We start from the raw sequence: 10,541 nt of genomic DNA, 5'->3' as shown, positions 1-10,541 counted from the left end.
TGTAGCCGTTACCCGAATTCGCGCAAGTGTGTCCACCCCCCCTGACTTGACGAGGAATTCATTCTCGCGAACAAACACACCCCTACACACACCTAGGAGCACCCCTTCCTGCATATCCATACAAGACCTGAGTAGGCGGGTCGAGGTACCCACTACTCGGAGTACCCTCCCACCAAAAAAGATGTGTGGTTCGGTGGTTCGACCAGAAATGCTATGCTTACGCACAAGACTACCCCTCTTCTCGAAAGCTTCGCAGGGACCTTTACTACTTTACGACGATGGGGGACCGCCCGTAGGGGGTTTACTGCACAAGGCCCCTGCAGAGGAAAAGCTTGATCCCAGCGAATAGAAGATGCTTAGCTCCGCACAACATAGGGATTGGCACGCTTTCAGAAAGAACATGGAATAGTAGAGTATCCAGCATGCAGGACACGGCGATCATTAGAAATTCACGAATTAGAAATGCTGTAATATACTCTTTCCCAAAACTTCTCATACCAGACCAACCCACTGAAATGCAAATAGGGATCAGAAATGTGGTTAATATCACGAAGAATAATGAAAGACCGTCTATACCCATATACAAATGGATGTTTTCATAAGGAAGCCATCGAAGGCTTTCCACAAATTGAGATTTGGCCGTAGAAGGATCGAATTGTATCCGAGGAACAGGGGGATACAAAAAAGTAATAAGAGAAACGCACAGACCAATCAATCGTATCGGTCTTGTTGAAGAATTTGGAATGAAAAGAGGAGTAATGCTTCCTAGCACGGGACAGAGAATAGGACCACTTAGATCGAAATAGCATTCACAGAAATGTGCTAACATAGAGTAGAATTGAACATTGAAAAGATTAGTTGACAACAGTCAATCAAAAGATGGGGCGCCAAATTACTAAACAATAGGGGTCTTTCTGTGCAAGTCAGCTGAACACCGTAATTGATGAGTGAGTAGGTGGGTTAGGTGCACCCCTCGCCCAGTGGGAAGTCATGAGGCTAGCCCCCCCTGAATGAAGAAGTAGTGGGGCCCCCTGCCCACCCACGTATGCGCCTTTATTTAGATTATAACTAAATATTATACTGAACTTTATCCGGGAATCTTTCTAAAGAATCCATCTGGCAAAATGCACTTTGTCGATTTCAATCTAAGGTGCACCTTGCCTTTTTCAGGTAGCTTTGTTACGCCTATTCAGCTAGGTGGGGCATTGGTCATAGCCGAAGTCGAAGGGAAAAAATAAGGTAATGAGATGATGGTGCCATCAAGAAGTTTTCGACGAACGTAGTAGCGGCCAAAAATGAAACTCTTGCATGAAAGACCGGATTTGACACAAGATGAATGGCGTTGGGGTTTTTCAAATGAAACCCGCAATCAAAAAGTCACCAACGGAGCCACACAATCTATCTAGTAGTGTGCCATGGCACGGTACTCCGCTACGGCAGTGGAAGGAGCAACTGTCTATTGCTTTTATCTCATCCAAGATAGTGTCTCGTCTCCCCATAAAATAGATAAGCCTGTAGTTGAGCACCTATCTGAAGGCCCAATCGGCACCAGTAGTTGCACGCAACTCTAAAGAAGACGATGACGGAAAAAAGGACGGCTCGAGAAAAGGTACCTCGAATATATCTAAGAATCCGATGAACTGCTGCAAAGTGAACTGACCGGGGGGCAGCCATGAAAGGCTGACTTTCTTAGGAAAAGCCATCTGGGCAAGAGATCGTCAGATAAACCAAACTGCCGACCTACTGTCTGTACTGCATCGGATCAGATAATGGTGAGCCATCAGTCGGACGGAGTTTAACGTAAAGCTCCAAGGGAGTGTCAGCGGTCTTCTCATCATCGAGTTGAGCTCGAGTGATCAAGTCATGACGTTATTTGATCTGAGATATCAAATATCCACGAGGAGAATGTGCGACCTCCAAGCCAAGAAAAGGCTTAGGGCGCGTCAGCGCCTTCATAGCAAATAATTGATGAAGACGACACTTGATCAGCGATATGGTAACGGAGTAATCACCAGTTAGTTTGGTATCATCAACATACAACAACAGAATAGCACGTCCTCGAGGATAAACTGATACGAACATGGCCGAATCATGATCACTCCGAGCAAACCCTGCCTGGATAACATAACCAATGTGCTGAACTTCAAAAACCGACGCTATCGGGGCTTGTTGAGACCATAGATCGCTTTGCGTAAAGGACAGACAAGAGAAGAAGTCAGAAGGGCGGGTTCTCTTTCATCCGTCTTTTCTAGGTGCGCATATCCATCTACTAAAAGTAGGGGTGGTTGCCATAGATAGATTGGGTCATTCATAACCTGAGCAATAACCGATGCTACTATAGCAATAACGGAAATAACCGATGCTACAGCAGAAACTACAGCTATACGTGGCGGCCCCACACGCAGCTTTGTTTAACAAGCATCACCCTTCCTTTCTTTTCAAATGCTTCCTCAGTCAATCAGCAGCTTATTCGATTCCTATTCTTATTAAACATCTGATATAGATGGTGGGAACAATGAAGCAGATTCTTCATCTGTAGGTTGCAATCCGTATGATTTCTTTTCTCGATCTCCTGCTTGTGTTTCACCTCGCACCTAAGCACGTTCCTAGGGACAGAGACATCTGCGCTCTAAGGCAATCATAGTACTACCAGCATGGTTACATCGTTCTATGGGCAAGCTTCAACTTCAAAGTCACCTGATTTGGCACCAGCCAAAGGAGTAGGAACAGCAGCTGGGGAAGCACCATTACCATCCATGGGATGCTTTGTGAACAGCCCCCTCTGTTCAATACTGATACCTATCAGATTCCATAGCTGATGAATCTTTCTTTTTCCACTCTTTCCCCATCACGCAAGACGCTTTTCTGGCACAAACCTAGTAGTTATTTGTCCTGCTAATCTTGGGTGAACTGATGACACTGATGCTCCAAGACCAGGAGTTTTCACAGCCAAAGCTATTGAAGCTGCTCCCTCCCATGAATCACAGCTTTCTGGACGCACTGCTTGAACACCATGGAGCAAGATAGAGAAAAAACTCCTATCCCAGTTGATTGAGCTGAACCCACCCACCGCCGGGCAGGTGCATCATCCTCTTCTTTCTAGTTTCCGACAGGGCTACCCGCACTAGCCTCTGACCTCTACTCCAAAACCTGAACTTCACAGATCCGAAGCCTAAACCTTCACTACTTCCATCACTTCACAGAGCAGGTCTTGTTTTCAAACTTGCTTTCGGGTTAAGTGCAGAAAATCAATTCAATATTCCTGTCATTGAGGATCTATTAGATGAGCTACATGGTGCACAACTGTTTTCCAAACTTGATTTGAGATCAGGTTATCATCAGATAAGAATGAGAAGAGAAGACATTCATAAATTTTAGGACATATTTTTGTCATTATGAATACTTAGTGATGCCATTTGGACTCACTAATGCACCTGCTACCTTCCAATCTTTAATGAATCATGTTTTTGCTCCGGAAATACCTTTTGGTATTCTTTGATGATATTCTGATATATAGCAAGACCAAACAAGCTCATCTCAAGCATCTAAAGTTAGTCCTGGACATTCTAAGGTCATAAAAACTATATGCTAAGATTAGCAAATGCAGTTTTCCTGTCCCTCAAGTGGAGTATTTAGGGCATGTTATCTAAGGATAGGGTCTATCTACAGACCCCCACAAAATAGTTGCCATCAAAGAATGGCCAGCACCTAAGACTATCACTCAGTTGAGGAGTTTTCTTGGTATGGCTGCAGAAAAAGAAGATTTGTCAAGAATTATGGGATCAATTCTAGGACACTTCATGACTGTCTAAAAAAAGATTCATTCCAGTAGTCAGATGCTCAAATTGAGGCCTTCACAACATTGAAGAATTGTCTGGTCACTGCCATTACCTACTTCTGCTTGGACTGACATCTCCCTGGATTTCTTTGAGGGTCTTCCCAAATCATTGGGCAAAGAAGTCATATTGTTGGTGGTGGACAGGTTCACTAAATATTCTCATTTCATTCCCCTTGCTCACCCTTATACGGTACAATCAGTCTCTCATGCTTTCATGGATAATGTTTTTAAGTGGAATGGATTGCCAAAGTCAATAGTCTCTGATAGAAACTGGATATTCACAAGTAACATGTGGCAGGCCTTCTTCAAAGCACTGCAAGTGAAATTGAGGTTTAGCTCTGCCTATCACCCACAATCAGATGGCCAGACAGAACGTGTGAATCAGTGTGTCGAAAATTACTTGCGTTGCATGGTTTTTCAGAAACCAAGGAAGTGGGCTAGTTTGGATCAAGCAAATGCCACTTGGGAGGATGCCGACTTCATCAAAGGTCTCTTTCCGGAGTTCTGTACAGCTCCTATTCGTGGTTGGTGCCCTAATTCCAACACTTAACAGTGCTTTGGGGGAGGTATTGTCATATCTGAAGATTACTGTACCTAACTCTCGATTGAATTCAGAGTGCTGCCTTTACTTCATCTGCTGTGAACGGAGCCAAGAGGCTTGCGTTCATTTCTTCAGTTACTCGCTTGTTTACTTTCCCCAGTAGCCCAGGGTCAGGAGCTAGGACTTCTGAGGTGAACAGTCCCTCAAAGTAACAATGTATCAGAGATGCTAACTGGTCATTACCTTCGATCCTGTTGCCGTTTGAGTCATTCAGAAACTTTATTATGTTCTTCTTTTTTCTCCGTTGCAAAATGATGTGATGAAAGAAGCTCGTATTTCGGTCTCCATGGCGGAGCCAATTAGCCCTTCCTCTTTGCAGCCATTAATCCGAGTGCAAACTCTCTCAATTAAGTGTTGGAAGCAGTCGCTCCTGTCCACTCCTACCAGGGAGGGGAGCCCCAAGTATTTGTCAGTGAGCGATTCGGTGACAATATTCAGCGGGTTGCATACCTCTTGTCTGTCCCCCCTATCTGTCTAAGGGTCCTTGGTAAAACTCTCTTCATTGAAGGCAGTACGTGGGTATCCATCTTATCTATGGTCTGCGGGTCATCCACATGACCAAAACAAAGGGTACGAAAGCAGTGAAACCGATATATCTGTTGAAGGCGATCCCACCGGTCCTATTTATTAAGTTGCAATGGCGAGTATCTTTGGACCCCAAAGAGTTGTATAAGTTGGAAAATGGAGATTTGCCTGTGGCATTGGCCGTTGGGCAGCTAGCTATTGCATTTGAAGGCTCCACAGAAAGAACCCATAGGTACTATTACGACAGGTGGCTTCGAATCCAGTTTGTTAGTCGTTTGCATCTCGGTTAACAAAAATAAGCTTGAATCCCTCCATTAGTAGATCAATCAGCTAAAGTTGTTAAAACAATGCCCCGGTAAAAAGGTAGCATAAGGTCGTTCTTTCTTACTCGAAGTTGCACTCAGGTGCTGCCGTTTTAGAGCTAGGCGATATTCTCTGTGTAAACCAGTATCGTATTTGTTCGATATGGACCATTCTATAAGTATAGTCATTTCAGTCTTCCTCAAAGGATCTCCGATCTATTGTGCAACCTTCCCTTCGAAACCCACCCCACACGAATACTTCTACCCCTTATCACAGCTCCAATGCCCACAGGCATCTGTCTCTAGCACAAATCTTTTACTAAAATCAGGGAGAACCAACACAGGGGCCTCAATTAAAGCTTGCTTGAGAACATCAAAGGATTGCTTTGGCTTGTCCACACAAATGGTACTCCTTTCTTTAACAAGTTTGTGAGAGGTCTCCTAATTATGTATATACAAGATGAGTCACATCTTGACCGGAGCCATGCGGAGCACAAAAAGTGAAGAGAAAGGATTTGTTCACCACTTTAAGCCAAAAGATAGAAATGAAAGCTGTTCCCATAGAACGAGATTAGATCCCGCAAGTGAGCTATTTATACCGAAGCTTACAAGAAGCAAAGTTGAAACGGGAGCTTTCCCACCACGGCATCCAACTCTTCTCTTCCGTAAGCAAAGGGGCTTTCAACGAGATAGGGAGCTGTACAATTTCACCCGTGGGTGGGGCTGGCTCACAATACAACAATTATTGCTACTGATTCCAGATAGAATGTTGATACCGGTGGAAAAGCACTTCTTTCTATGTATAGGGCAGTGAACTAAAAAAGTGTCCTTTCTTGATACATAACATTGTATAAGTCAACCCAAGTCACTTCTTCATCTCCGGGAATCCGGTAAGGTACTTTTGGAACACCAATGGGCATATTACATTAATATTACTATATTATAGTAAGAAAACTACACTTCAATATATAAACATAAGAATTGAGAGAAAGAAAGAACCTGAGAAGAGCTTAGTTGGAACTCTTTACCGGGATCATAGGGGCTATGATCCCCTCTCTCTGTCTCAGTCCCAGCCAACGGCATAGCAACACCTACCCTTCCTTCTGATGCAGCCTTCCTGGATCCATAATTTGGCTTCCTCGTTTATTGATTGCTTGCAATCGCCACAACACCATTGAGTGAGCGTCATAGAATCCTCAAGGCGTGAAGTAGAAGTTCTTCGAACCTTGATTGTGTGTGTTCATGCCCACTCTAATAGAGCATTTGGCCCTGTGAGCTTTGACTACGAAAGCTACCTATGTCAATCAGTATAGCCACTAGAGGGATTGGAACAGGTATATTCCTTCTCAGACAGTACTTTAAGACAAACACGGTTCACAAGGTGGATTTTCTATCTATTAGTTGACTATGGAGCTTCCTCATCCCGACCTATCTATATGTGAAAAGCTCTCCGCCAGAATCTTCGTAGTAGTAAGTCGTGGGTTACAAGCTGTCCCTTCCTCAAACCACCCCGCAATAGATATAGGGTTTACCAACCTCAGGCATGGACATAGACACCAGATCATTTTGATCGAGGGCCCATTTTTGGAAGAAATAGGATAGAGACCAGACGTAGTCCAATCAGAAGGTCGTGCTTTAGAGAAAGACTTGTGTTCTATAGGAACAACTGCCTATGTTCACCCGGCTGCCCTGCCTGTCGCAGAACCGCTGTGAAGCATCCATTCTATTCAATTAGAAATAGCATCTATAACTAGTAGTAGACGGTTGCTTCGAGGTCTCACAGGTCCTGCTTAAGCGAAAATGTAGTTGTGGAAGTAGTCTTGCCCACTTTGCCTTACGCTCATAGAGATCTATAAGTATCCCTCTTGTCTAAGCAGGTAAGTACGCTCAGCCCAGTACTAAACTTTAGCATTAAAGCCAGAGTCCTTTTCATGAATGTTCAGGAAGAAGAGAATCCCTAAGTGAGAATTGAATGCCATCCTATTTCCTAAAGAAAGAGATTTCCAATATACGTGAATCACGAAAGAACCAATGCTGTAACTTGCTTCATCCGGCATTATAAGTAATCAATGAGATTTTCTTCCTCGAGAACAAAAAGCTACACAAGGAGAGCCTTGTTTACTGATATGTTACTAAAAGACCAGAGGTGATGGCCTCTGAATTGCAGGGTATGGAAAGTGGGTGTTAATCAACAAGATTATCTACATTTGCGGAAACCACTACTGGAATAAAGTTAGATCTTTATTTCATTTCAAGGAAAAGTTTCAGGGTTTAGCCACCACTCAGACAGTAGTGACAAATCAAACTAACTCTAGACGAAAGTGCACGGAGGATCTGTGATTCCTCCTACCTTATGAGCCCTTACGAAATGCCATTTTGAATGATGGACAAATCATGGGTGTCGGCGGTCTAGTCAGAGCATTTTGGAGTGCCTGAGCGGGCAAAGTAGGTTGACCCGTCCCGAGGGGGGGGGACAAACGGGCAATTGAACACCATAGGGCACAAACGAATCGCCAGTAACGACCTGTATATATCAGGCAAGAGGTGCTACTCCGACCCAGAATCCTGCATGATGGTTGGTCACCTTACCAATAATCTTCTTAATGTTGGACAAAATGAGGATCATTGACTTAAATTGGAATTGATACCTAGACTACTTGGTTCTAGCTTGCCACCCCAGAAGGCAATGTATACACAAGTATAGACTATAGGTAACACTGTAGGGTACAGCCTTGGGTAGTCTTAGGGTTTTCCAAGATATGATATGATCGGGTTATTTATTAGAATTGGAAATAGCTAGACGAATAAGTAGGCTTTAAAAGGACGAATAAAGTAGGCCTTCTAACTCAAAGTACTCCAGCTTAAGGAATTTCCGCTATTCTGTTCCGGGAAAACACTTGTTTTTTCACATTTTTCCTTCGTTGTTCTTTCCTGGATTTTTTGTTGATGATTCTTCCCCTTAAAAAAGCTTTTCCCTATAAAAAATATGTGGCCCTTTTCTTTCCCGAAAAGGCATTCATTGTTCGTTCTGTGCCAGGAACCAGATTTGAACTGGTGGCACGAGGATTTTCAATCCTCTGCTCTACCAACTGAGCTATCCTGACTATTTATTGTGCATCATCCTAGTAGAGTACTTGTATCTATGTCAATTAAAGGGACTAAAAAAGAAAAAAAGTATTCTCAAATTGGACTTAGTAAATATCAGGATAATGATATGGATTGTGAATGACTTACTTAATAATAGGGATTACTTGCCTATACTATAATATGTTCATTTGTATGAATGGGATAAGATCCAAAGAAGTCAGTTCGGATCCGTTTGTGAAAGAGTAGAATAAGAAAGATAGTGAATCTTGTTTGAACCATTAATGAAAAATAGAGGTTGGTACAATAGTTAGGAAGTAAAATGGGATTTTTATTGGGGATAGAGGGACTTGACTTGAACCTACACGATTTAGAAAGTCGACGGATTTTCCTCTTACTAGAAATTTCATTGTGGTCGATAACGTTGGTGAATTAACAGAAACGGAAAGAGAGGGATTCGAACCCTCGGTAAACAAAAGCCTACATAGCAGTTCCAATGCTACGCCTTGAACCACTCGGCCATCTCTCCTACATGATCTTATTATTGACCAGAAACTGAGTGAATAGCAAGTTTTCGTATCACTAAAGTACAGGTACAACCAATCACAGGTTCCATAGGGAGTTTGACTTCCTTTCCAATTTCATATTTCTCAACAACAACTTCTCTCATCCCCACGGATCTATTCAAAATTCTGGAATCGTCCCATGTTTCTATTTCGATTGTATGGCGTGGCGTATACACGTTATGCAAACAGAACGTATGGTTACTTTACTCTATTTTCTCATGGCTTGTTAAACCTTTCTTTTTTCTTTTTGGATCATAACCAAATAAAAACTTCTCGAGTTATCAGAATCCATAGTCAAATTCAGTCCTTGGTTATTCAAGTTAGATGAAATAGTAATAGTTTGGCTCACATTGGTATACTACGAAATCCAATCTGATTCAAATATTGAATATCTCTCCTTGTCGGGACAATTTAAGCAGAATAAAATATCTATTATCGATTTTTTAGAATCGAATTAGTCTGTATTTTTGCTATTTCATACTGTATAATTCCTTTGTTTATGGGATCATTTTCCCCGAGGGTTTCCAATCAATGGGGGCGTAGTATAGGTAGTTAGAGAGTGTAGGCTCCCCTAGCTTGAATTCTTTTTACCCATTCTTTGAGAGTGATAGGTTTGATTTTTCTGTACCATAATAGAAGAGCTCAGAAGAAAGACCTAATTATATAAAAACACGACCATTCAAGCTAAAGATCAGAGGATCCGTAATAGGACTCTCATAGACTTGCCGGGAAATAGAAAATTTGGAATCGGCTTTTCTTTTGCGCTAAAAAAAACTTGAGGCCTTTTCCCTTATTATATGGCATATCCATACTTTAATAACCTAGTGCCTGATCGGTTGAAAGCAATATTTACTGTCAGATAGAGAGATGCTGATAGGAAAAAGGATGGTATTTACTTATTCTCAAGAATATATAGAAAGGGAAAAGCTTAATAGCCACTATTGATCCCCTGAACAGAGCACATGATTCGGGATCAGGTGCGATGTGAAGAGGTAGCCTAGCCTTTTATGAGAGTCAATTGGGAAGTGGAAAGGCAAAACCATTAGTTTAAGTTCCCGTCTTTAGTCCTCTGTGAAGTTCAGTCAACCGTTTGAGTTAATTTGGAGTAAATAGTAAGACTTCGTATCGCACCATTCATAATGTTGCATCTCAATACTTGGCATCTTTTTCCCACTGCTGGCTCAAAAATTCGCCTTGGTTTCACTGTAATTCGTTTATTTCGTTCATTAATTCATTCTGATAGCTACGCAGAGGTCTTTCCTTACGACTCCCGTGCTTAATACGAAAAGCGGTTCTTGTGTGAAAAGTGCCAACTGACTATCTCCTTATTTTCTGATTGTTCTTCCGATAGGAATATTCCCTTGATCAACTAACCTGGCCCAAGCATAACAATAGTGCATTTCCCCTTGATGGTACGATTTACATATCTTCTACCTCTGCTACTTATGTTCAGGAAGGTTAGTTTAGGCACTCCATCCCAGAGGCTGCATCAGCTTATCTTTCTAGAAATCCCAGCTATAAGCTAGATCGGTATAAATAGGGCATTAAGCAGCAATAACAGAGATAGCATCCATGAGTTTTTTAATCCATCCTTTAGCATCGCCTGACTCGGACAAGGTGTTTCC

At 42.4% G+C, this 10,541-nt stretch overlaps 1 non-coding gene across 1 annotated transcript; it reads right to left on the bottom strand.

Annotated features, from left to right (window-relative positions):
* Nucleotides 1-8,792: 8,792 nt before the first annotated feature.
* Nucleotides 8,793-8,879, bottom strand: TRNAS-GGA (transfer RNA serine (anticodon GGA)). The gene has a single exon. It is a non-coding gene; the product is annotated as a tRNA-Ser (tRNA).
* Nucleotides 8,880-10,541: the final 1,662 nt, after the last annotated feature.

This window comes from Triticum urartu, chromosome 1A, assembly GCF_056163025.1.
Source record: "Triticum urartu cultivar PI428250 chromosome 1A, HENAU_Tu73, whole genome shotgun sequence".
Classification (NCBI taxonomy): Eukaryota; Viridiplantae; Streptophyta; class Magnoliopsida; order Poales; family Poaceae; genus Triticum; species Triticum urartu.
The sequence above is the reverse complement of the archived record's forward strand: the minus strand, read 5'-3'. Positions and strand labels throughout refer to the sequence as shown.